The sequence below is a fragment of the Zeugodacus cucurbitae genome, chromosome X (assembly GCF_028554725.1).
Source record: "Zeugodacus cucurbitae isolate PBARC_wt_2022May chromosome X, idZeuCucr1.2, whole genome shotgun sequence".
Classification (NCBI taxonomy): domain Eukaryota; kingdom Metazoa; phylum Arthropoda; class Insecta; order Diptera; family Tephritidae; genus Zeugodacus; species Zeugodacus cucurbitae.
This window is the reverse complement of record NC_071672.1, coordinates 3,258,216-3,281,458: the sequence shown is the minus strand read 5'-3', so window position 1 is coordinate 3,281,458 and position 23,243 is coordinate 3,258,216. Positions and strand designations below refer to the sequence as shown.

At 44.2% G+C, this 23,243-nt stretch overlaps 2 pseudogenes; both read right to left on the bottom strand.

Moving 5' to 3' along the window:
- Nucleotides 1-14,539: 14,539 nt before the first annotated feature.
- Nucleotides 14,540-17,289, bottom strand: LOC128923422 (large subunit ribosomal RNA; annotated as a pseudogene).
- Nucleotides 17,290-17,740: 451 nt separating this feature from the next.
- Nucleotides 17,741-17,919, bottom strand: LOC128923199 (5.8S ribosomal RNA; annotated as a pseudogene).
- Between the last annotated feature and the right edge of the window lie 5,324 nt (nucleotides 17,920-23,243).

Here is a 23,243-nt window from a genome sequence, read left to right as displayed (position 1 = left end):
TCCACCCCCAGATTTTCAAACTCACTGAGCGGTATATCCAATACCGCTTCCCTAACACACTGTCCATATTGGATCAAGTCGATACCAGAGGTACGCCATCGCCGCAATGGACTTACATACGTCGAGGGAGGGGAATTAGGAGTAAACATAGTTTTAATCAAATTATGATCGCTCAATCCCCACCCTCCACTAATCTCCCACCTAAAACTGAACGCTCTATTTGCTGCCTCATTGATTAAGAACACATCAGTGTCGCTCCCCCCTCTAGGCCAATCAAATGTGAACCACTGGCTTGGCTCATTTAAGATGTGGAGACTGTTAGCAGCCACCCATTCGCCTAATGCCTGTCCCCGAGTGTAGCTCGAATATCTACGAGCCCATCGGGGAAACTTGCTACACCACATCGAGGATATGGCATTCGCATCCATCCCTAGGATAAATGGGCTACCACTCGCAAGTAGTAGGAGCTTATCCATGTATCGCAGATAGGGCTCTAAGGGTTCCCTAAACTTACAATACATACTAGCAACAATCAGCCTACCGAACTCCCCCTCTACAGAAACACATACACCCTCAATTAGAGGGACATCTAAAGCCAATATTAACGTGAGTACCTGCCGACGACGGCCTTACCTCACGGTGCTCAAAAGCACAGCGGATCAAATCAATGCGATGATCAGCGCCCCGAAAAATGCAATGCATTATTCAGTACCAATTGGCGTGTGGAATGGACACACTAACCACCTTGGTGAGGTTCGAGGCCTATCTAAAACCTCTGCCGTACTTTGGGTCCGGCACCCGGTTGCAATGCAACTCCACATTGAGTGACAAATATCACTCTCCCCGCATTCGGGTATTAAACCACAACCACCACGATACTCCCCGAGGGGCCAGTCCGCACGAGTAGGTTGGAGCGAACTCCAAGGGCTCCTACTCCCCGTGGTACCAGAATTAAGTCTCCGGTCAGACCTCGTAGCCAAAAAACTACTACCAGTTGAGCTTCCATACTGCTCTGGACTGGTGACCAGGGGTTGGACCCCATTCTCTCATCCAATACACACACAATACACACACCATTCACACAAAGAAACTATACTTAGTTTCCAGCTAATTGTCTTCGCCGCTTAAACACCTCACGCGCAAACACACCAAATAATTCTAATCGTTCGGCATCCCAACTAGTGGAGATCACACCACTAACATCTAACCGTCCATCAGTCCAACTAATCCCCATACCCCCAAGGTCCCTAATGTCCGAGTACATCGGGCATTCAGCAATAACATGCACCCAATCCTCAACACGCGCCCCACACATACATTCCATTCCATCAGAGAGGTGCCTCTGATGCAAAAAAGCATTCAAAGGCCCATGCCCCGTAAGTAGGAAACCCAGACTCAGACAGAATCTGAAATCTGGGTTTTCCCCAACAAACCCAACATCCCGAATGTACTCATAAGTCACACGACCGTTAGGACTGTTATCCCAACGGTCTTGCCACCTACTCCTAACCCTGTCATCTAGAAGCCTCTTGCTTCCTAGATATCCCAACCTCTCCACATCTTCGTCAGAAATCCATTCATTCCGCAGCAATAACACACTCAAACCCCTCCTCAACCTGAAAGAAACAGCACGCTGTAAAACAATCAGGTCAAGAGGGGGCACACCCAATAAAACCTGCAACGCATCCGTAGAAACGGTGCGACATACAGGAAAACAGGCAAGCATCATGCAACGCTGTATAGAAAGAAGTTTTCGACGACCCGAAACCATCGTAGCCACCTTCCACCATATAAGAGATCCATAAGTGGCACAGGCCACAAACAAACCTCGATATATGGAGCGAACAGCACGACGCCCGAGACCCCAATCACTCCGTAAAACGCGCCTGACACTACCAACAATCGCCTGCAGCCGCCGCTTCACATTCACTAAGTGTGGAGTAAAACACATTCTTTCACTCATGGTCAACCCCAGATATTTGACTTGCGTCACATACCTGATGCTGACCCCATTCACACGGACAACCGGTGGACGACCCGGTGACAGTCTACCCTTTAAGAGCATTGTCACCGTTTTATCCATCGATATGTCAACCGCCACACCCACACCCCAATTATGAGCAATCTCCAACAATTGCCCTCCTACCCTTTCAATCTCAGACCTCGAACAGCCTTCGACCAAAAGAAGTAGGTCATCCGCATACGCACAACACCTGCAGAGTGGTTCGAGCTGTCCAAGCAATGAGTCCATCATGAGGTTCCAAATATATGGACCACAGATGGATCCCTGCGGGCAGCCACGAACCACTCCAATCTCCACACTCCCATTCATACCAACGATAGAGGCTTTCCTGTCCGAAAAGGAGCTCCGCCAGAGACTAATTTCCGAACAGTTAAGTTCCTCTAGCCGTTGAATCACTCGATCCCAGATTAGGTAATCAAACGCCCCCTTGAAGTAAACAAATATGCCAAGGACATATTTGTTGGTATTCTCCCTCACAGCATTCTGAACATACATCCAGGCATCTTCTACACTGCTCACGTGGAAAATATCCCTCACAAATGCACTTATCATAAATGACCTCCATGTATTCCGGAATGAACTTCCACAAGCATTTGCACATCTCTCCGTTCAGACCATCAAAACCTGGAGACCGTTTAGACCTGACCAGGCCAAAGGCATATCCCAGCTCCCATCATCTAATGGAGGAACAGGTACCTCATGTGCATGGGGTGCCTGAACCTCAGCCCTGGGAAAGAACGCTCCTAACAGAACCCCAGCACACTCTCTCCACGTTGATAACACAGTGTCACCAACACGAAGAGAGGTGATATCCTCCCTCTTACGACCCCTGCAGATCTTATAGACCTGACCCCAGGGGTCATCCCTATTGTCATTCACAAAACTCCTCCACTGTTCTTCTTTAATTTTCACAATCATATCTTTATATTCATTCATCGCACAACTAAAATCATACCTAATCTGGGACAGCCTATCAGAATTGAACCGCCGAGCACGTTGAAACTTTCGTCTCAACCGCCGGACAGTCCTCCTCTTCAAGGTTAACTCATGCGTCCACCACTTAATTTTTCTAACCCTAAAACTTCCACACTTCCTGAACAATCTGTCATTCACACCCCACACCAACTCACACAGCCGAGCAATTTGCTCATCCAACTCCAGATCATCAAACACTCTAAGCGGTATTTCTAACACCGCTTCCCTTACACTCTGTCCATATCGGTTCCAGTCAATACCAGAGGTACGCCATCGCCGCAATGGACTCACACACACCAAAGGAGGGGAACGAGGAGCAACCACAATTTGGATCAAATTATGATCACTCAGACCCCACCCTCCTCTAACCTCCCACTTAAAATCAAACACTCTACTTGCTGCCTCATTCATAAGCGTCACGTCAATATCACTCACACCCCTAGGCCTATCAAACGTATACCACTCACTCGGCTCATTCAGAATGTGAAGGCCCTTAGCCAACACCCATTCATTCATTACCTCGCCTCGAACGTGGCTTTGATATCCAGACGAATGTCTGGATACCTTACTAAACCACATCGAGGACGAGGCATTCGCATCCAACCCTAGGACTAATGGGCTACCACTCGCCAGAAGTAGTAACTTATCCATATAGCCCAGGTAGGGCTCTAGGGGCTCGCTAAATTTGCAATACAAACTAGCGACAATCATTCTACCGTACTCCCCCTCTATAGACACACACACCCCCTGTTGTGACAAATCCAAGACTACACAATCGTAGCCGGAATCATTCACAACTATTTCAGCATTAACCCCAAGGTACGTAAAGACCCTAAAACCTCCAGGAAGACCCCGAACCACACCATTGGTGGCGTAAGGCTCCTGAAGTAAGGCAATGCCACACCCCCCCTCAATCATACAACCCCCCAACTCACACATAACGGCATACGATCAATGACAATTTAGCTGAAAAATCCCCCCCATCAGTGTCTGGAGAGGGCACGCTCAAAAACGCCACAGTAAATCGGGCAGACAGCTGACATCATAAGATGCCCAGCTGGCCTACCCTTAAATGCGCAGTTGCGACAATGGGGGGCATTGCCACAACCGGCAGCTCTATGTCCTTCTTGACCGCACCGCCTACAAACATCTGATTTGGCCCTACACTCAGCCACTCTATGGTCAAAACCCATACACCGGAAGCAGCCAGCAACTGGGCTATCCGGTCGAACCCTGAAGGAGAACCACTTTATGTAGCACCTTCCCGCCTCCAAAAGGGTGGACATTAATTTGTCCGACCCCTCAAGGACAACGTTGGTGCTACCATCAGCAGCCACCTTCCAGGGCCGACTGACCATCCGCACATCTGACTTTCGTGCCTCAGGGCTGATGTCCTGAAGGTTCAACCGAAAGAGCTCCTCCATGAAGTCATCATGAGGGATTTCGGTGTGAACCTTCTGAACCACAACCCGCGGACCCAACTTCCGGTTCACACTCACATCCAACCCCACCTCCCCGAACTTGGCATTATTCGCCACCTTTTCCCTCTCTAAAACAGAGGGGGTGTGAATAACCACCCCACCACCCTTAATCGGCTTCACCTCGTGTACACGCACTCCGAGGGAAGGTCCCACCTCCTTCACGACCTTCTTAATCACCTTCTTAGAGGAGGTGGTCGGGGCCTTGCTTCTCACCACCACCGACCAAGTCTCAACCGGCTTCGGCAATGCCGGAGCAATCGCCTCCAACACTGGCGCTGGAGGCGCACGCACCGACTCAGCCGGAGCCAAACCCACAACCGACCTCTTCGATTGGGGAATAGATCCCCCACAACCCCCCCTGAGAGCGTCAACCTGACCGCGAAGATGGGCATTCTCGGTTACTACCGTCATCAGAAGCGCCTCGTACTTCGAGGCAAGCTCCATCAGCCCCTTCGCAGTAGTGATCTCAAAGTCTTTAACCCCAAACACCAATGCGTTTAATTCCGCCGTCACTGCCTTCATGGCAGCAACATGGCTGATAGCGCCTCCCCCAACCACACCACCGTTTTCTCCACCCTCCTTAACAGAGCTAACAGGACACTCCTTTGCAGAAGTTAATGCGCTTCTTCCCCTTAATCCTCACTACACCTCCACTCTTGCTGACAATAGGGTGGACAACCACTTCTTCAGCGGTGTCACCCATATCAGCACAACTACTCCCATCCCCTAACATCACCAACGATGGCGATCCTATCCTAACCTTCCAACGCGGCGGGGACCCAACCGAAGGTCCAGTACCTTCATCAGCCGACGAGGTCTCCACTGCTAACGCTAGCTCTTTCCCCTCATTCCCAGCAGGGTGCTTAGCCCTTCTCCTCCGTGAGGGAAGCATTTCTACTTCCGGCCTTTCACCAGGCAGGCTGATCCGCCGGCAAAACACTGGCACAGAAGCCACTCGACCAGACAAGACTTGGAACAGCTGCTCTCAAGACACGTGTGACTGAACGCACTGAAGGAACTAACTATAAGAATAGAATCGTCCAGTAGCTGCTACCACCTAAGCTGTCGATTATTGCGATATCGCAAGGGCACAACTCACAACTCCAGCCAACGGTCTGGAACTGGTCACCCAATAAACCGCCGGACAGAACAAAGTCCCCGTAACGGCTCCAAGCCAACCGATGTGGAGCTGAACCAAATCGCACTGTAGGTCTAAGGTTAACAGCTACGAACGCAGTCTTAACAAAAATCAGCACCTTCAACACTCGGACAGACACCGGTACCCTTTGAGCAAAACCTGCCCAATCCCCCCGGAAACAAATGGCAACTCAGTACCAGACACTCAACACAACACTCACTGGCAGAAAAACCAAAAAGCAGAAAAACAACAAACACAGAAAACACTGAGACTCTATGAGAGTCAGCACCCACGCTAACAATGTGGGTAAACCACGTAAACCCCAAAAGGTACTACCTAACACGCGCCTACACACAAAAACTACTGTGCTCAAAAACACCTGTGCTCGAAAACACCTGTGCTCGAAAACACCTGTGCTCAAAAACACCTGTGCTCGAAAACACCTATGCTCAAAAACACCTGTGCACGAAAACACCTGTGCTCAAAAAACAACAAACGAAAAACAAATTATGTCACACAAAAAAAAAACACTTGCTCAAACAAATTTTCTTTTCACAAAAACAAATTCAAATTTCCAAAAATACACTCAACTACACGTATATAAATAAACACCTGCCGCAATGTAAACATTTTCAAAAGCCAGCTATGATATGCACACACAAACTAACAAATGAGAAAATCTACATACAATTGTATATATATTCAAACACTTGCAGTAATGTAAAAATACACAAAGCCAACTACAGAAAAAGTATACACGTACTGACAAACTTTATCTACACATACAATCGAACATATATTGAAAATGAAAATTTTTTATGAAAAACACACATATATACACACACGTATATATTAATATGTATGTGATTGGCGTTGCAACCGTTTAGCCGGTTATAGCCGAATCGACGATAGTGCGCCACCTGTCTCTCTCCTTTGCAGTTCGGCGCCAGTTGGAGATCCCAAGTGTAACCAGGTCGCTCTCCACCTGGTCCCTCCAACGGAGTGGAGGCCTTCCCCTTCCTCGGCTTCCTCCGGCGGGTACTGCATCGAACACTTTCAGGGCTGGAGTGTTTTCGTCCATTCGGACAACATGACCTAGCCAGCGTAGCCGCTGTCTTTTTATTCGCTGAACTATGTCAATGTCGTCGTATAACTCGTACAGCTCATCGTTCCATCGTCTGCGGTATTCGCCGTTGCCAATGTTCTGAGGACCATAAATCTTGCGCAAAATTTTCCTCTCGAAAACTCCTAGTGTCGTCTCATCTGATGTTGACATCGTCCAAGCTTCTGCACCGTAAAGTTGCACGGGAATGATAAGCGACTTGTAGAGTTTGATTTTGGTTCGTCGAGAGAGGACTTTACTGTTCAATTGCCTACTCAGTCCAAAGTAGCACCTGTTGGCAAGAGTGATTCTGCGCTGGATTTCGAGGCTGACATTGTTCGTGTTGTTGATGCTGGTTCCCAGGTATACGAAATTATCTACGACCTCGAAGTTATGACTGTCAACAGTGACGTGGGAGCCAAGACGCGAATGCGCCGACTGTTTGTTTGATGACAGGAGATATTTCGTCTTGTCCTCATTCACCTCCAGACCCATTCGCTTCGCCTCCTTATCCATGCGGGAAAAAGCATATTAATATACTAATGCGTAAATATATACACAAATACTCAAAATGAATGTACTTACATCCAATGCTGAGGGCTCCCACACAAAAAACACCAATTCACAAAAAATTCACGACACAGAAAACGCACAGAAAGCAAAACACGTCTGAACAATCTGAAATTCTACAATCGAATGACAGATAGGGACAACGTCCGGTGGGATTAACGTGGGTACCTGCCGACGACGGCCTTACTCCACGGTGCTCAAAAGCACAGCGGATCAAATCAATGCAATGATCAGCGCCCCGAAAATGCTACGCATTATTCGGTACCAATTGGCGTGTGGAATGGACACACTAACCACCTTGGTGGGGTTGGAGGCCTATCTAAAACCTCTGCCGAACTTTGGGTCCGGCACCCGGTTGCAGTGCAACTCCACATTGAGTGATCAAAACACTCTTCCCGCAATCGGGTATTAAACCACAACCACCACGATACTCCCCGAGGGGCCAGTCCGCATGAGTAGGTTGGAGTGAACTCCAAGGGCTTCTACTCCCCGTGGTACCAGAATTAAGTCTCCGGTCAGACCTCGTAGTTGAAACTACTACCAGTTGAGCTACCATACTGCTCCGGACTGGTGACCATTTAAGTTAATGGTATAAAAAATTATACCTCCCCTACCCGATTTACAACTAATTGCCTACGCCGACTGAACAAAGCACGTGCAAACCTATCAAACGACCCTAAATGTTCGGCATTCCGACTATCCGAGATCACACCACAAACATCTAGCTGTCCATCAGTCCAGCTAATCCCCATACCCCCAAGGTACCTAATGTCCGAGTACATCGGGCATTCCGTTATGACATGCATCCAGTCCTCAGAGAGTGCCCCACATATACACTCCGGACTTTCGGAAATATTCCTCTGATGCAAGATTGCATTCAGAGGTCCATGCCCAGTAAGCAAGAAACCCAGACTCATACAGAATCTGAAGTCTGGGTTTTCCTCTACAAACCTAACATCCCGAATGTACTCGTAAGTCACTCGACCGTTAGGGCTATTGTCCCAACGGTCTTGCCACCTACTCCTAACACTATCATATAGAAGCCTTTTGCTCCTTAGATAGCCCTTCCTCGCAACATCCTCATCGGAAATCCAATTCGACAGCAATGAGACACTTAAGCCTCTTCTTAACCTAAATGCAACAGCACGCTGTATAACAATCAGGTCAAGAGGAGGCGCACCTAACAACACCTGTAACGCATCTGTAGAAATGGTGCCACATACAGGCAAACAGGCAACCATCAAACAATGTTGTATGGGGAGAAGTTTTTGGCGACCCCGGGCCTTAGATGCTAATTCCCACCATATAGCGGCTCCATATGTGGCACAGGCCACAAATAAGCCGCGATATATGGTACGAACCGCACGACGTTCGAGACCCCAATCACTCCTTAACACACGTTTGACCTTGCAGACAATTCCTAACAGACGCTCCTCCACGCTAACCAAGTGAGGAGTGAAACACATCCTTTCACCGATGGTCAATCCCAGATATTTGACTTGCGTCACATACCTGATATTGACCCCATTCATTCGGACAATAGGTGGACGAGCCGATGACAGTATGCCTTTTAAGAGCATTGTCACCGTTTTGTGAACCGATATTTCAACCCCCACACCTGTACCCCAATTGTGAACAATTTCTAAAAATCGTTCACCCTTTCGCTCTAACTCCAGCCGTGAACTACCTTCAACTAAGAGAAGGAGGTCGTCTGCATATGCACAACAACCACAAAGTACTTCAAGCTGGCCAAGCAGAGAGTCCATCATTAGGTTCCAAATATATGGACCACAGATGGATCCCTGTGGGCAGCCCCGTTCTACCCCAATATCCACGCTACCATTCATTCCAACGATAGAGGCTTTTCTGTCCGAAAAGTAGCTATGCCAGAGACTAATTTCCGGACAGCCCAGTTCCTCTAACCGTTGTATCACGCGATCCCAGATTAGGTAATCAAATGCCCCCTTGAAATCGACAAATATGCCAAGGACATATTTGTTGGCATTCTCCCGGACAGCACGCTGAACATACATCCAGGCGTCCTCTACGCTACGTCCCTTCCTAAAACCATACTGCCTATCCGACCTCAAATCCCGCGTTAGTTCCTGAAGCCTATCCACCATAACTCTCTCCAGTACTTTACCAAGCACTGGAAGAAGACTGATGCCCCGATAAGATCGTGGATCACTCCTAATCTTATCAGGTGACTTCAGGAGAGGAACAACCATAGCACTTTTCCACTCACGTGGAAAATATCCCTCACAAATGCACTTATCGTAAATGACCTCCAAGTATTCCGGAATGAACTTCCACAAGCTTTTGCACAACTCTCCGTTCAAACCATCAAGACCTGGGGACCGTTTAGACCTAACCAGGCTAAAGGCATATCCCAACTCCTCATCATCAAGTGGAGGAACCGGTACCTCTGTGCAAGAGGTGCCAGCTCCTCAGCCCTAGGAAAGAATGCTCCTAACAGAACCCCTGCACACTCACTCCATGTTGATAACACAGTGTCATCAACACGAAGAGAAGTGATGTCCTCCCTCCTACGACCCCTACAAATCTTTAGGACCTGACCCCACGGGGCATCCCTATGTTCATTAACGAACCCCTCCACTCCTCTTCTTTGATTTTTATAAGCATGTCCTTATACTCGTGCATCGCACAACTGAAATCGTTCCTAATCTGGGCCAACCTATCCGAATTTGACCGCCGAGCGCGTTGAAACTTCCGTCTCAATCGCCGGACAGCCCTCCTCTTCAGGGTTAACTCCTGCGTCCACCACTTAATTTTCCTAACCCTGAAATCTTTATACTTCTTCAACAACCTATCGTTCACTCCCCAGACCAATTCATACAACCGAGCAATTTGCTCGTCCACCCCCAGATTTTCAAACTCACTGAGCGGTATATCCAATACCGCTTCCCTAACACACTGTCCATATTGGATCAAGTCGATACCAGAGGTACGCCATCGCCGCAATGGACTTACATACGTCGAGGGAGGGGAATTAGGAGTAAACATAGTTTTAATCAAATTATGATCGCTCAATCCCCACCCTCCACTAATCTCCCACCTAAAACTGAACGCTCTATTTGCTGCCTCATTGATTAAGAACACATCAGTGTCGCTCCCCCCTCTAGGCCAATCAAATGTGAACCACTGGCTTGGCTCATTTAAGATGTGGAGACTGTTAGCAGCCACCCATTCGCCTAATGCCTGTCCCCGAGTGTAGCTCGAATATCTACGAGCCCATCGGGGAAACTTGCTACACCACATCGAGGATATGGCATTCGCATCCATCCCTAGGATAAATGGGCTACCACTCGCAAGTAGTAGGAGCTTATCCATGTATCGCAGATAGGGCTCTAAGGGTTCCCTAAACTTACAATACATACTAGCAACAATCAGCCTACCGAACTCCCCCTCTACAGAAACACATACACCCTCAATTAGAGGGACATCTAAAGCCAATATTAACGTGAGTACCTGCCGACGACGGCCTTACCTCACGGTGCTCAAAAGCACAGCGGATCAAATCAATGCGATGATCAGCGCCCCGAAAAATGCAATGCATTATTCAGTACCAATTGGCGTGTGGAATGGACACACTAACCACCTTGGTGAGGTTCGAGGCCTATCTAAAACCTCTGCCGTACTTTGGGTCCGGCACCCGGTTGCAATGCAACTCCACATTGAGTGACAAATATCACTCTCCCCGCATTCGGGTATTAAACCACAACCACCACGATACTCCCCGAGGGGCCAGTCCGCACGAGTAGGTTGGAGCGAACTCCAAGGGCTCCTACTCCCCGTGGTACCAGAATTAAGTCTCCGGTCAGACCTCGTAGCCAAAAAACTACTACCAGTTGAGCTTCCATACTGCTCTGGACTGATGACCAGGGGTTGGACCCCATTCTCTCATCCAATACACACACAATACACACACCATTCACACAAAGAAACTATACTTAGTTTCCAGCTAATTGTCTTCGCCGCTTAAACACCTCACGCGCAAACACACCAAATAATTCTAATCGTTCGGCATCCCAACTAGTGGAGATCACACCACTAACATCTAACCGTCCATCAGTCCAACTAATCCCCATACCCCCAAGGTCCCTAATGTCCGAGTACATCGGGCATTCAGCAATAACATGCACCCAATCCTCAACACGCGCCCCACACATACATTCCATTCCATCAGAGAGGTGCCTCTGATGCAAAAAAGCATTCAAAGGCCCATGCCCCGTAAGTAGGAAACCCAGACTCAGACAGAATCTGAAATCTGGGTTTTCCCCAACAAACCCAACATCCCGAATGTACTCATAAGTCACACGACCGTTAGGACTGTTATCCCAACGGTCTTGCCACCTACTCCTAACCCTGTCATCTAGAAGCCTCTTGCTTCCTAGATATCCCAACCTCTCCACATCTTCGTCAGAAATCCATTCATTCCGCAGCAATAACACACTCAAACCCCTCCTCAACCTGAAAGAAACAGCACGCTGTAAAACAATCAGGTCAAGAGGGGGCACACCCAATAAAACCTGCAACGCATCCGTAGAAACGGTGCGACATACAGGCAAACAGGCAAGCATCATGCAACGCTGTATAGAAAGAAGTTTTCGACGACCCGAAACCATCGTAGCCACCTTCCACCATATAAGAGATCCATAAGTGGCACAGGCCACAAACAAACCTCGATATATAAAACGCGCCTGACACTACCAACAATCGCCTGCAGCCGCCGCTTCACATTCACTAAGTGTGGAGTAAAACACATTCTTTCACTCATGGTCAACCCCAGATATTTGACTTGCGTCACATACCTGATGCTGACCCCATTCACACGGACAACCGGTGGACGACCCGGTGACAGTCTACCCTTTAAGAGCATTGTCACCGTTTTATCCATCGATATGTCAACCGCCACACCCACACCCCAATTATGAGCAATCTCCAACAATTGCCCTCCTACCCTTTCAATCTCAGACCTCGAACAGCCTTCGACCAAAAGAAGTAGGTCATCCGCATACGCGCAACACCTGCAGAGTGGTTCGAGCTGTCCAAGCAATGAGTCCATCATGAGGTTCCAAATATATGGACCACAGATGGATCCCTGCGGGCAGCAACGAACCACTCCAATCTCCACACTCCCATTCACACCAAAAGTAGAGGCTTTCCTGTCTGAAAAGAAGCTCCGCCAGAGACTAATTGCCGAACAGTTAAGTTCCTCTAGCCGTTGAATCACTCGATCCCAGATTAGGTAATCAAACGCCCCTTTGAAGTCAACAAATATGCCAAGGACATGATTGGTATTCTCCCTCACAGCATTCTGAACATACATCCAGGCATCTTCTACACTGCGTCCTTTCCTGAACCCATACTGCCTATTCGACCTCAAATCCCGCGTTAGCTCCTGAACCCGTTCCACCATAACTCTTTCCAGCACTTTTCCAAGCACTGGAAGGAGACTGATGCCCCGATAAGAACGAGGTTCACTCCTGATCTTATCAGAAGACTTCAGGAGAGGAACAACCCTGGCACTTTTCCACTCACGTGGAAAATATCCCTCACAAATGCACTTATCATAAATGACCTCCAAGTATTCCGGAATGAACTTCCACAAGCATTTGCACATCTCTCCGTTCAGACCATCAAAACCTGGAGACCGTTTAGACCTGACCAGGCCAAAGGCATATCCCAGCTCCCCATCATCTAATGGAGGAACAGGTACCTCATGTGCATGGTGTGCCTGAACCTCAGCCCTGGGAAAGAACGCTCCTAACAGAACCCCAGCACACTCTCTTCACGTTAATAACACAGTGTCACCAACACGAAGAGAGGTGATATCCTCCCTCTTACGACCCCTGCAGATCTTATAGACCTGACCCCAGGGGTCATCCCTATTGTCATTCACAAAACTCCTCCACTCTTCTTCTCTAATTTTCACAATCATATCTTTATATTCATTCATCGCACAACTAAAATCATACCTAATCTGGGATAGCCTATCAGAATTGAACCGCCGAGCACGTTGAGACTTTCGTCTCAACCGCCGGACAGTCCTCCTCTTCAAGGTTAACTCATGCGTCCACCACTTAATTTTTCTAACCCTAAAACTTCCACACTTCCTGAACAATCTGTCATTCACACCCCACACCAACTCACACAGCCGAGCAATTTGCTCATCCACCTCCAGATCATCAAACACTCTAAGCGGTATTTCTAACACCGCTTCCCTTACACTCTGTCCATATCGGTTCCAGTCAATACCAGAGGTACGCCATCGCCGCAATGGACTCACACACACCAAAGGAGGGGAACGAGGAGCAACCACAATTTGGATCAAATTATGATCACTCAGACCCCACCCTCCTCTAACCTCCCACTTAAAATCAAACACTCTACGTGCTGCCTCATTCATAAGCGTCACGTCAATATCACTCACACCCCTAGGCCCATCAAACGTATACCACTCACTCGGCTCATTCAGAATGTGAAGGCCCTTAGCCAACACCCATTCATTCATTACCTCGCCTCGAACGTGGCTTTGATATCCAGACGAATGTCTGGATACCTTACTAAACCACATCGAGGACGAGGCATTCGCATCCAACCCTAGGACTAATGGGCTACCACTCGCCAGAAGTAGTAACTTATCCATATAGCCCAGGTAGGGCTCTAGGGGCTCGCTAAATTTGCAATACAAACTAGCGACAATCATTCTACCGAACTCCCCCTCTATAGACACACACACCCCCTGTTGTGACGAATCCAAGACTACACAATCGTAGCCGGAATCATTCACAACTATTGCAGCATTAACCCCAAGGTCCGTAAAGACCCTAAAACCTCCAGGAAGACCCCGAACCACACCATTGGTGGCGTAAGGCTCCTGAAGTAAGGCAATGCCACACCCCCCCTCAATCATACAACCCCCCAACTCACACATAACGGCATACGACCCCTGACAATTAAGCTGAAAAATCCCCCCCATCAGTGTCTGGAGAGGGCACGCTCAACAACGCCACAGTAAATCGGGCAGACAGCTCGCTCAACAACGCCACAGTAAATCGGGCAGACAGCTGACATCATAAGATGCCCAGCTGGGCTACCCTTAAATGCACAGTTGCGACAATGGGGGGCATTGCCACAACCGGCAGCTCTATGTCCTTCTTGACCGCACCGCCTACAAACAACTGATTTGGCCCTACACTCAGCCACTCTATGGTCAAAACCCATACACCGGAAGCAGCCAGCAACTGGGCTATCCGGTCGAACCCTTGAAGGAGAACCACTTTATGTAGCACCTTCCCGCCTCCAAAAGGAGTAGATAGGGTAGGAATCTCGTTAATCCATTCATGCGCGTCACTAATTAGATGACGAGGCATTTGGCTACCTTAAGAGAGTCATAGTTACTCCCGCCGTTTACCCGCGCTTACTTGAATTTCTTCACTTTGACATTCGGAGCTCTGGGCAGAAATCACATTGTGTCAACACCCGTTAGGGCCATCACAATGCTTTGTTTTAATTAGACAGTCGGATTCCCCAAGTCCGTGCCAGTTCTGAATTGATTGTTAATTGATAATCGTTATAATTAAATAAGAATATATATCTTGCGATATAATTCTTATAAAATTTTAGCAAGAAAGTTCTCAATTGGCTACGTAACTACTATCCGGGGAACAAGAACCGAAATTCTCTATTTACCCAGAACGAGTACATAAACCATGGTATTGCTTCCCAATCAAGCCCGACTATCTCAATCTTCAGAGCCAATCCTTATCCCGAAGTTACGGATCTAATTTGCCGACTTCCCTTACCTACATTATTCTATCGACCAGAGACTCTTCACCTTGGAGACCAGCTGCGGATATTGGTACGGCCTGTTGAGAAGTAAATGTCATGCTCTTCTAGTCCATCTACCATATCTCTCGTCGAAAGACTTGCATGGTAGTACGACTATAAAACAGAAAAGAAAACTCTTCCGATACCTCTCGACGGCTTCTTTATGGTCGTTCCTGTTGCCAGGATGAGCACAAGGCCCATTTTTAATAACAAACGGATACTCAACAGGTTACGGAATTGGAACTGTATTCCATTTCGTTCAAAATTATTCAAGTGTTTAATTACTATGAAGAAAACATAATATATTCTCAACAATTCATTAAAACTTTGAAAATTTTCGGCTTTCGCCTTGAACTTAGGACCGACTAACTCGTGATCAACCACTGTTCACACGAAACCCTTCTCCACTTCAGTCCTCCAAGGTCTCATTCGATTATTTGCTACTACCACCAAGATCTGTACCAATGGCGGCTCCATGCAGGCTTACGCCAAACACTTCTAAGCACACCATTATACCCTCCTACTCACTAAAGTTTCAAAATTTATAATCCAACCGAAATTGTATTATAAATCATGTACTTTAGCGGTAATGTATAGGTATACAACTTAAGCGCCATCCATTTTAAGGGCTAGTTGCTTCGGCAGGTGAGTTGTTACACACTCCTTAGCGGATTACGACTTCCATGTCCACCGTCCTGCTGTTTTAAGCAACCAACGCCTTTCATGGTATCTGCATGAGTTGTTAATTTGGGCACCGTAACATTACGTTTGGTTCATCCCACAGCGCCAGTTCTGCTTACCAAAAGTGGCCCACTGGGCACATTATATCATAACCTCAACCTTCATATCAAGAAAGGTGAGGTTCTTACCCATTTAAAGTTTGAGAATAGGTTAAGGTCGTTTCGACTCTAAGGCCTCTAATCATTCGCTTTACCAGATAAGATTATTTTACATAATATTTAAATGCACCAGCTATCCTGAGGGAAACTTCGGAGGGAACCAGCTACTAGATGGTTCGATTGGTCTTTCGCCCCTATACTCAATTCTGACAATCGATTTGCACGTCAGAACTGTTTCGGTCTTCCATCAGGGTTCCCCCTGACTTCAACCTGATCAAGTATAGTTCACCATCTTTCGGGTCACAGCATATATGCTCAAGGTACGCTCCAGTTAGATGTATAAATAATAATAAATTATCATTATACATAACTATATGGAACGCCCCGGGATTGAATTAATAGTAAAATATTTCACTAAAAATTAATCCCATTATATAAAAGTTAAGTTAATTTCGTCATTAGGTTTAATATAACCCAATGACTTGCACATATGTTAGACTCCTTGGTCCGTGTTGCAAGACGGGTCCCGAAGGTATCCTGAATCTTTCGCATTGTTAATCATATAAATGCATACAATTAATATTAAAATCAATGATAATAATATAATTGTAAAATTCAAAAGAATTTAAGCATTATATATGTAAAATCTGTCAACACTTTATCAAATCATCAGTATTTATTCTATGTTAATAAGCTAAAAGCAAATTAATTTGAATAAACTTAACACCAATGATCTTTTGATAAATATTTTATTATGTTAATAGATTACAATGTCCTTATATGAAAAAAATGCACACTATTACTATAATATTATAAATATCACAGTTATAATGATGAATTTTTCATAATGGATATTCAGGCTCATCGGGCTTAACCTCTAAGCAGTTTCACGTACTATTTAACTCTCTATTCAGAGTTCTTTTCAACTTTCCCTCACGGTACTTGTTTACTATCGGTCTCATGGTTATATTTAGTTTTAGATGGAGTTTACCACCCACTTAGTGCTGCACTATCAAGCAACACGACTCTTTGGAAATAACTTTCTAATAATCATTAACGTTATACGGGCCTGGCACCCTCTATGGGTAAATGGCCTCATTTAAGAAGGACTTAAATCGTTAATTTCTCATACTAGATATTAAGATATTCCATACACTGCATCTCACATTTGCCATATAGACAAAGTGACTTAGTGCTGAACTATTTTCTTTTCGCTCGCCGCTACTAAGAAAATCCTTGTTAGTTTCTTTTCCTCCCCTCATTAATATGCTTAAATTCAGGGGGTAGTCCCATATGAGTTGATGTTGTATAAAAATATTTATATTTATTTTATATTTTAACTTTTTGCTATTTTAAAGAAACATACATAATTATTTCTTAACACCAATAATTTTCTTAATAATAAATATTCAATCTTTTCATCCCGCGTACTACTTCATTATAACAACAATATTATTTTCTTGCTTTTTCACATTTAAGGCAATCCTAGAATAAAATAATTTAATATTTTATGCTAGACGTTCCTCTAAATGTATATATTATTTGAAATAATATTGAAATTTTATTGTTTTTGGGAATACTAAGATTCTTATTTTTTATAAAATTTCGTTCAAATATGAGGTGTTCAAGAATATATTTTCTATATTTCTTTTAATGCTATTAATATTATGGATTGAAAAATACAATCCAGTAATATACCATGTGCTTAAATTCTATTAATTGCCTAAAAGAATAAGCAACTAATTTAACATAGTCTTACAACCCTCAACCATATGTAGTCCAAGCAGCACTTTAAAATTAAATAAAGTACATAACAGCATGGACTGCAATATGCGTTCAAAATGTCGATGTTCATGTGTCCTGCAGTTCACACGATGACGCACAGTTAGCTGCGTTCTTCATTGACCCATGAGCCGAGTGATCCACCGCTTAGAGTGATAATTTTTTGTTTATTTTAATTTAACGTCAAGAGTTTTTAATTTTCATTCATAATCTTTCAATAAATTGTAATTTTCAACCCAAACATTTACAAGTTGCGCATGTCTTAGTCCATCAAAAACAGTAATTCCTTTTTTATTACATTTTAGTTAATTTCTATAAATTTTTAAGGAATTACACACGTTAATGAGAACAAATTAACTTATCATTTATATTATTTTCATAAATAATAAGTACAACTATATATGTTTAAAGGTTTGTTGCGTTCAAATACAATGTATCCGATATAATTTTTATTATACTACAATACAAGGAGTAAAAAAAAAGAAAAAAAAGAAAAACATTTAAATAAATGAATGAAAAGAAAAAAAAAATAATTTTTCTTTTTTATTCTTTTTTTGTTTGTTTGTTTTTTTATAATTTTTACGGATAGGAACACAATAATGATCCTTCCGCAGGTTCACCTAAGGAAACCTTGTTACGACTTTTACTTCCTCTAAATAATCAAGTTCGGTCAACTTTTGCGAAACAACCGTGAAACACAAGGCGTCACAGTGATCACGTCCGGAGACCTCACTAAATAATTCAATCGGTAGTAGCGACGGGCGGTGTGTACAAAGGGCAGGGACGTAATCAATGCGAGTTAATGACTCACACTTACTGGGAATTCCAAGTTCATGTGAACAGTTTCAGTTCACAATCCCAAGCATGACAGTGGTTCAGCGGTTTACCCGGACCTCTCGGTCTAGAAAATACACGTTGATACTTTCATTGTAGCGCGCGTGCAGCCCAGGACATCTAAGGGCATCACAGACCTGTTATTGCTCAATCTCGTTACTGCTAGACGCAATTTGTCCATTTAAGAAGCTAGTGTCCTTATAATGGGACAAACCAACAGGTACGGCTCCACTTATATAAACACATTCAAACACTTGCACATTCAAGATGAACTCATGAACGAAGGCTATATAAGCTTCAACACCATAATCCTGAAAGCATCTATTTAATATATTTGAGTCTCGTTCGTTATCGGAATTAATCAGACAAATCACTCCACGAACTAAGAACGGCCATGCACCACCACCCATAGATTCGAGAAAGAGCTATCAATCTGTCTTACACGCTTATGTTCGGACCTGGTAAGTTTTCCCGTGTTGAGTCAAATTAAGCCGCAGGCTCCACTCCTGGTGGTGAATAGAAGAACAAACCCCAAAAAAAGTTAAATTAAAAAAAACGACTACATTATCTTAGGTATAGAAGAATAATCTCAATTAATAACATTTCATTATTAACAAAATTATTTCTATTTAAACCAACTGTAGCAAACCAGGAATAAATTTTTTTGCTCTCATTTATATATTACACTTAAATACTTTTATATTTATATGAAAAAAATTTTCATATAAGTACTAAGTATGCAATTTCATACAAGTATTAAAATTTTCATACAAGTACTAATATCAAAGTTTCATACAACATATATGTTTTCTGCCACGTACACCTCACCAACCCGAAATCGTATGGAAAAAATCTTTTTAACCATATACAAGTTTTAAATTCATGTATACGCAAGTAATTTATATCATTTTCTACGAGCATTATGCTTATAAGAAATATTACAACATCAAAAATAGCTTCACATTTATTTTTCTTTTTTAATTTTTTGTACTTATATGAAAATTATTTAGTTGTATGAATTCATACACTTAGTACTTATATGAAAATTAATTACTTGTATGAATTCATAAACTTAGTATCTATACGAAAATTATGTAGTATTTATATGAAAATTAATTAGTATTTATATAAAAATTAATTGATATTTATATGAAAATTAATTACTTGTATGAATTCATACAATTAGTATTTATATGAAAATTAATTACTTGTATGAATATGAAAATTATTTACTTGTATGAATTCATAAACTTAGTATCTATATGAAAATTATTTAGTATTTATATGAAAATTATTTAGTATTTATATGAAAATTAATTAGTACTTATATGAAAATTATTTACTTGTATGAATTCATAAACTTAGTATCTATATAAAATTTATTTAGTATTTATATGAAAATTTTTTACTTGTATGAATTCATAAACTTAGTACCTATATGAAAATTATTTATTATCTATATGAAAATTATTTACTTGTATGAATTCGTACAATAAGTATTAATATGAAAATTATTTACTTGTATGAATTCATACAATTAGTATTTATATGAAAATAAATTAGTACTTATATGCAAATATATCACCATGTGGTTTCGGCTCTTTAATTAGAGGGACATCTAAAGCCAATATCAACGTGAGTACCTGCCGACGACGGCCTTACCTCACGGTGCTCAAAAGCACAGCGGATCAAATCAATGCGATGATCAGCGCCCCGAAAAATGCAATGCATTATTCAGTACCAATTGGCGTGTGGAATGGACACACTAACCACCTTGGTGAGGTTCGAGGCCTATCTAAAACCTCTGCCGTACTTTGGGTCCGGCACCCGGTTGCAATGCAACTCCACATTGAGTGACAAATATCACTCTCCCCGCATTCGGGTATTAAACCACAACCACCACGATACTCCCCGAGGGGCCAGTCCGCATGAGTAGGTTGGAGCGAACTCCAAGGGCTCCTACTCCCCGTGGTACCAGAATTAAGTCTCCGGTCAGACCTCGTAGTTGAAACTACTACCAGTTGAGCTACCATACTGCTCCGGACTGTTGACCATTTAAGTTGATGGTATAAAAATTATACCTCCTCCACCCGATTTTCAACTAATTGCCTACGCCGACTGAACAAAACACGTGCAAACCTATTATACGACCCTAAATGTTCGGCATTCCGACTATCCGAGAGCACACCACTAACATCTAGCTGTCCATCAGTCCAGCTAATCCCCATACCCCCAAGATCCCTAATGTCCGAGTACATCGGGCATTCCGCTATGATATGCATCCAGTCCTCAGAGTGTGCCCCACATATACACTCCGGACTTCCGGAAAGGTTCCTTTCATGCAAAAATGCATTCAAAGGTCCATGCCCGGTAAGCAAGAAACCCAGACTCATACAGAATCTGAAGTCTGGGTTTTCCTCTACAAACCTAACATCCCGAATGTACTCGTAGGTCAGCCGACCGTTAGGGCTATTGTCCCAACGGTCTTGCCACCTACTCCTAACACTATCACCTTTTGCTCCTTAGATAGCCCTCCCTCGCAACATCCTCATCAGAAACCCAATTTGACAGCAATGAGACACTTAAGCCTCTTCTTAACCTAAATGCAACAGCACGCTGTATAACAATCAGGTCAAGAGGAGGCGCACCTAACAACACCTGCAACGCATCTGTAGAAATTGTGCGACATACAGGCAAACAGGCAAGCATCAAACAACGTTGTATGAAAAGAAGTTTTTGGCGACCCCTGACCTTTGATGCTAATTCCCACCATACAGCGGCTCCATATGTGGCACAGGCCACAAATAAGCCGCTATATATAGTGCGAACCGCACGACGTCCGAGACCCCAATCACTCCTTAACACGCGTTTGATCTTGCCGGCAATTCCTAACAATCGCTCCTCCACGTAAACCAAGTGAGGGTTGAAACACATCCTTTCGCCGATGGTCAATCCCAGATAGTTGACTTGCGTCACATACCTGATATTGACCCCATTCATTCGGACAATCGGTGGACGAGCCGATGACAGTATGCCTTTCAAGAGCATTGTCACCGTCTTGTCAACCGATACGTCAACCCCCACACCTATACCCCAATTGTGAACAATTTCTAACAATCGTTCACCCTTCCGCTCTAACTCCAACCGTGAACGACCTTCAACTAGGAGAAAAAGATCGTCTGCGTATGCGCAACAACTACAAAGTGTCAATTTCTAACAATCGTTCACCCTTCCGCTCTAACTTCAACCGTGAACGACCTTCAACTAGGAGAAGAAGATCGTCTGCGTATGCGCAACAACTACAAAGTGTCTCAAGTTGGCCAAGCAGAGAGTCCATCATTAGGTTCCATATATATGGACCACAGATGGATTCCTGTGGGCAGCCCCGTTCTACCCCAATGTCCACGCTACCATTCATTCCAACGATAGAGGCTTTTCTGTCCGAAAAGTAGCTTTGCCAGAGACTAATTTCCGGACAGCCAAGTTCCTCCAATCGTTGAATCAACGAGGAATATGCCGAGGACATATTTGTTGGTATTCTCCCTAACGGCCCTCTGGATATAAAACCAAGCATCCTCTACGCTGCTTCCTTTCCTGAAACTGTACTGCCTATCCGACCGCAGATCCCGCGTTAGCTCCTGAAGCTGTTCCACCATAACCCTCTCCAGTACTTTACCAAGCACTGGAAGAAGACTGATGCCCCGATAAGATCGTGGATCACTCCTAATCTTATCAGGTGACTTCAGGAGAGGAACAACCCTAGCACTTTTCCACTCACGTGGAAAATACCCCTAATAAAAGCACTTATCGTAAATGACCTCCAAGTATTCCGGAATGAACTTCCACAAGCTTTTGCACAACTCTCCGTTCAAACCATCAAGACCTGGGGACCGTTTAGACCTAACCAGGCTAAAGGCATATCCCAACTCCCCATCATCAAGTGGAGGAACAGGTACCTCTTGTGCAAGAGGTGCCAGCTCCTCAGCCCTAGGAAAGAACGCTCCTAACAGAACCCCTGCACACTCACTCCATGTTGATAACACAGTGTCATCAACACGAAGAGAAGTGATGTCCTCCCTCCTACGACCCCTACAAATCCTTAAGACCTGACCATCCCTATGCTCATTGACGAACCCCTCCACTCCTCTTCTTTGATTTTTATAAGCATGGCCTTATACTCATGCATCGTACAACTGAAATCGTACCAATTCTGACAATCGATTTGCACGTCAGAACTGTTTCGGTCTTCCATCAGGGTTCCCCCTGACTTCAACCTGATCAAGTATAGTTCACCATCTTTCGGGTCACAGCATATATGCTCAAGGTACGCTCCAGTTAGATGTATAAATAATAATAAATTATCATTATACATAACTATATGGAACGCCCCGGGATTGAATTAATAGTAAAATATTTCACTAAAAATTAATCCCATTATATAAAAGTTAAGTTAATTTCGTCATTAGGTTTAATATAACCCAATGACTTGCACATATGTTAGACTCCTTGGTCCGTGTTGCAAGACGGGTCCCGAAGGTATCCTGAATCTTTCGCATTGTTAATCATATAAATGCATACAATTAATATTAAAATCAATGATAATAATATAATTGTAAAATTCAAAAGAATTTAAGCATTATATATG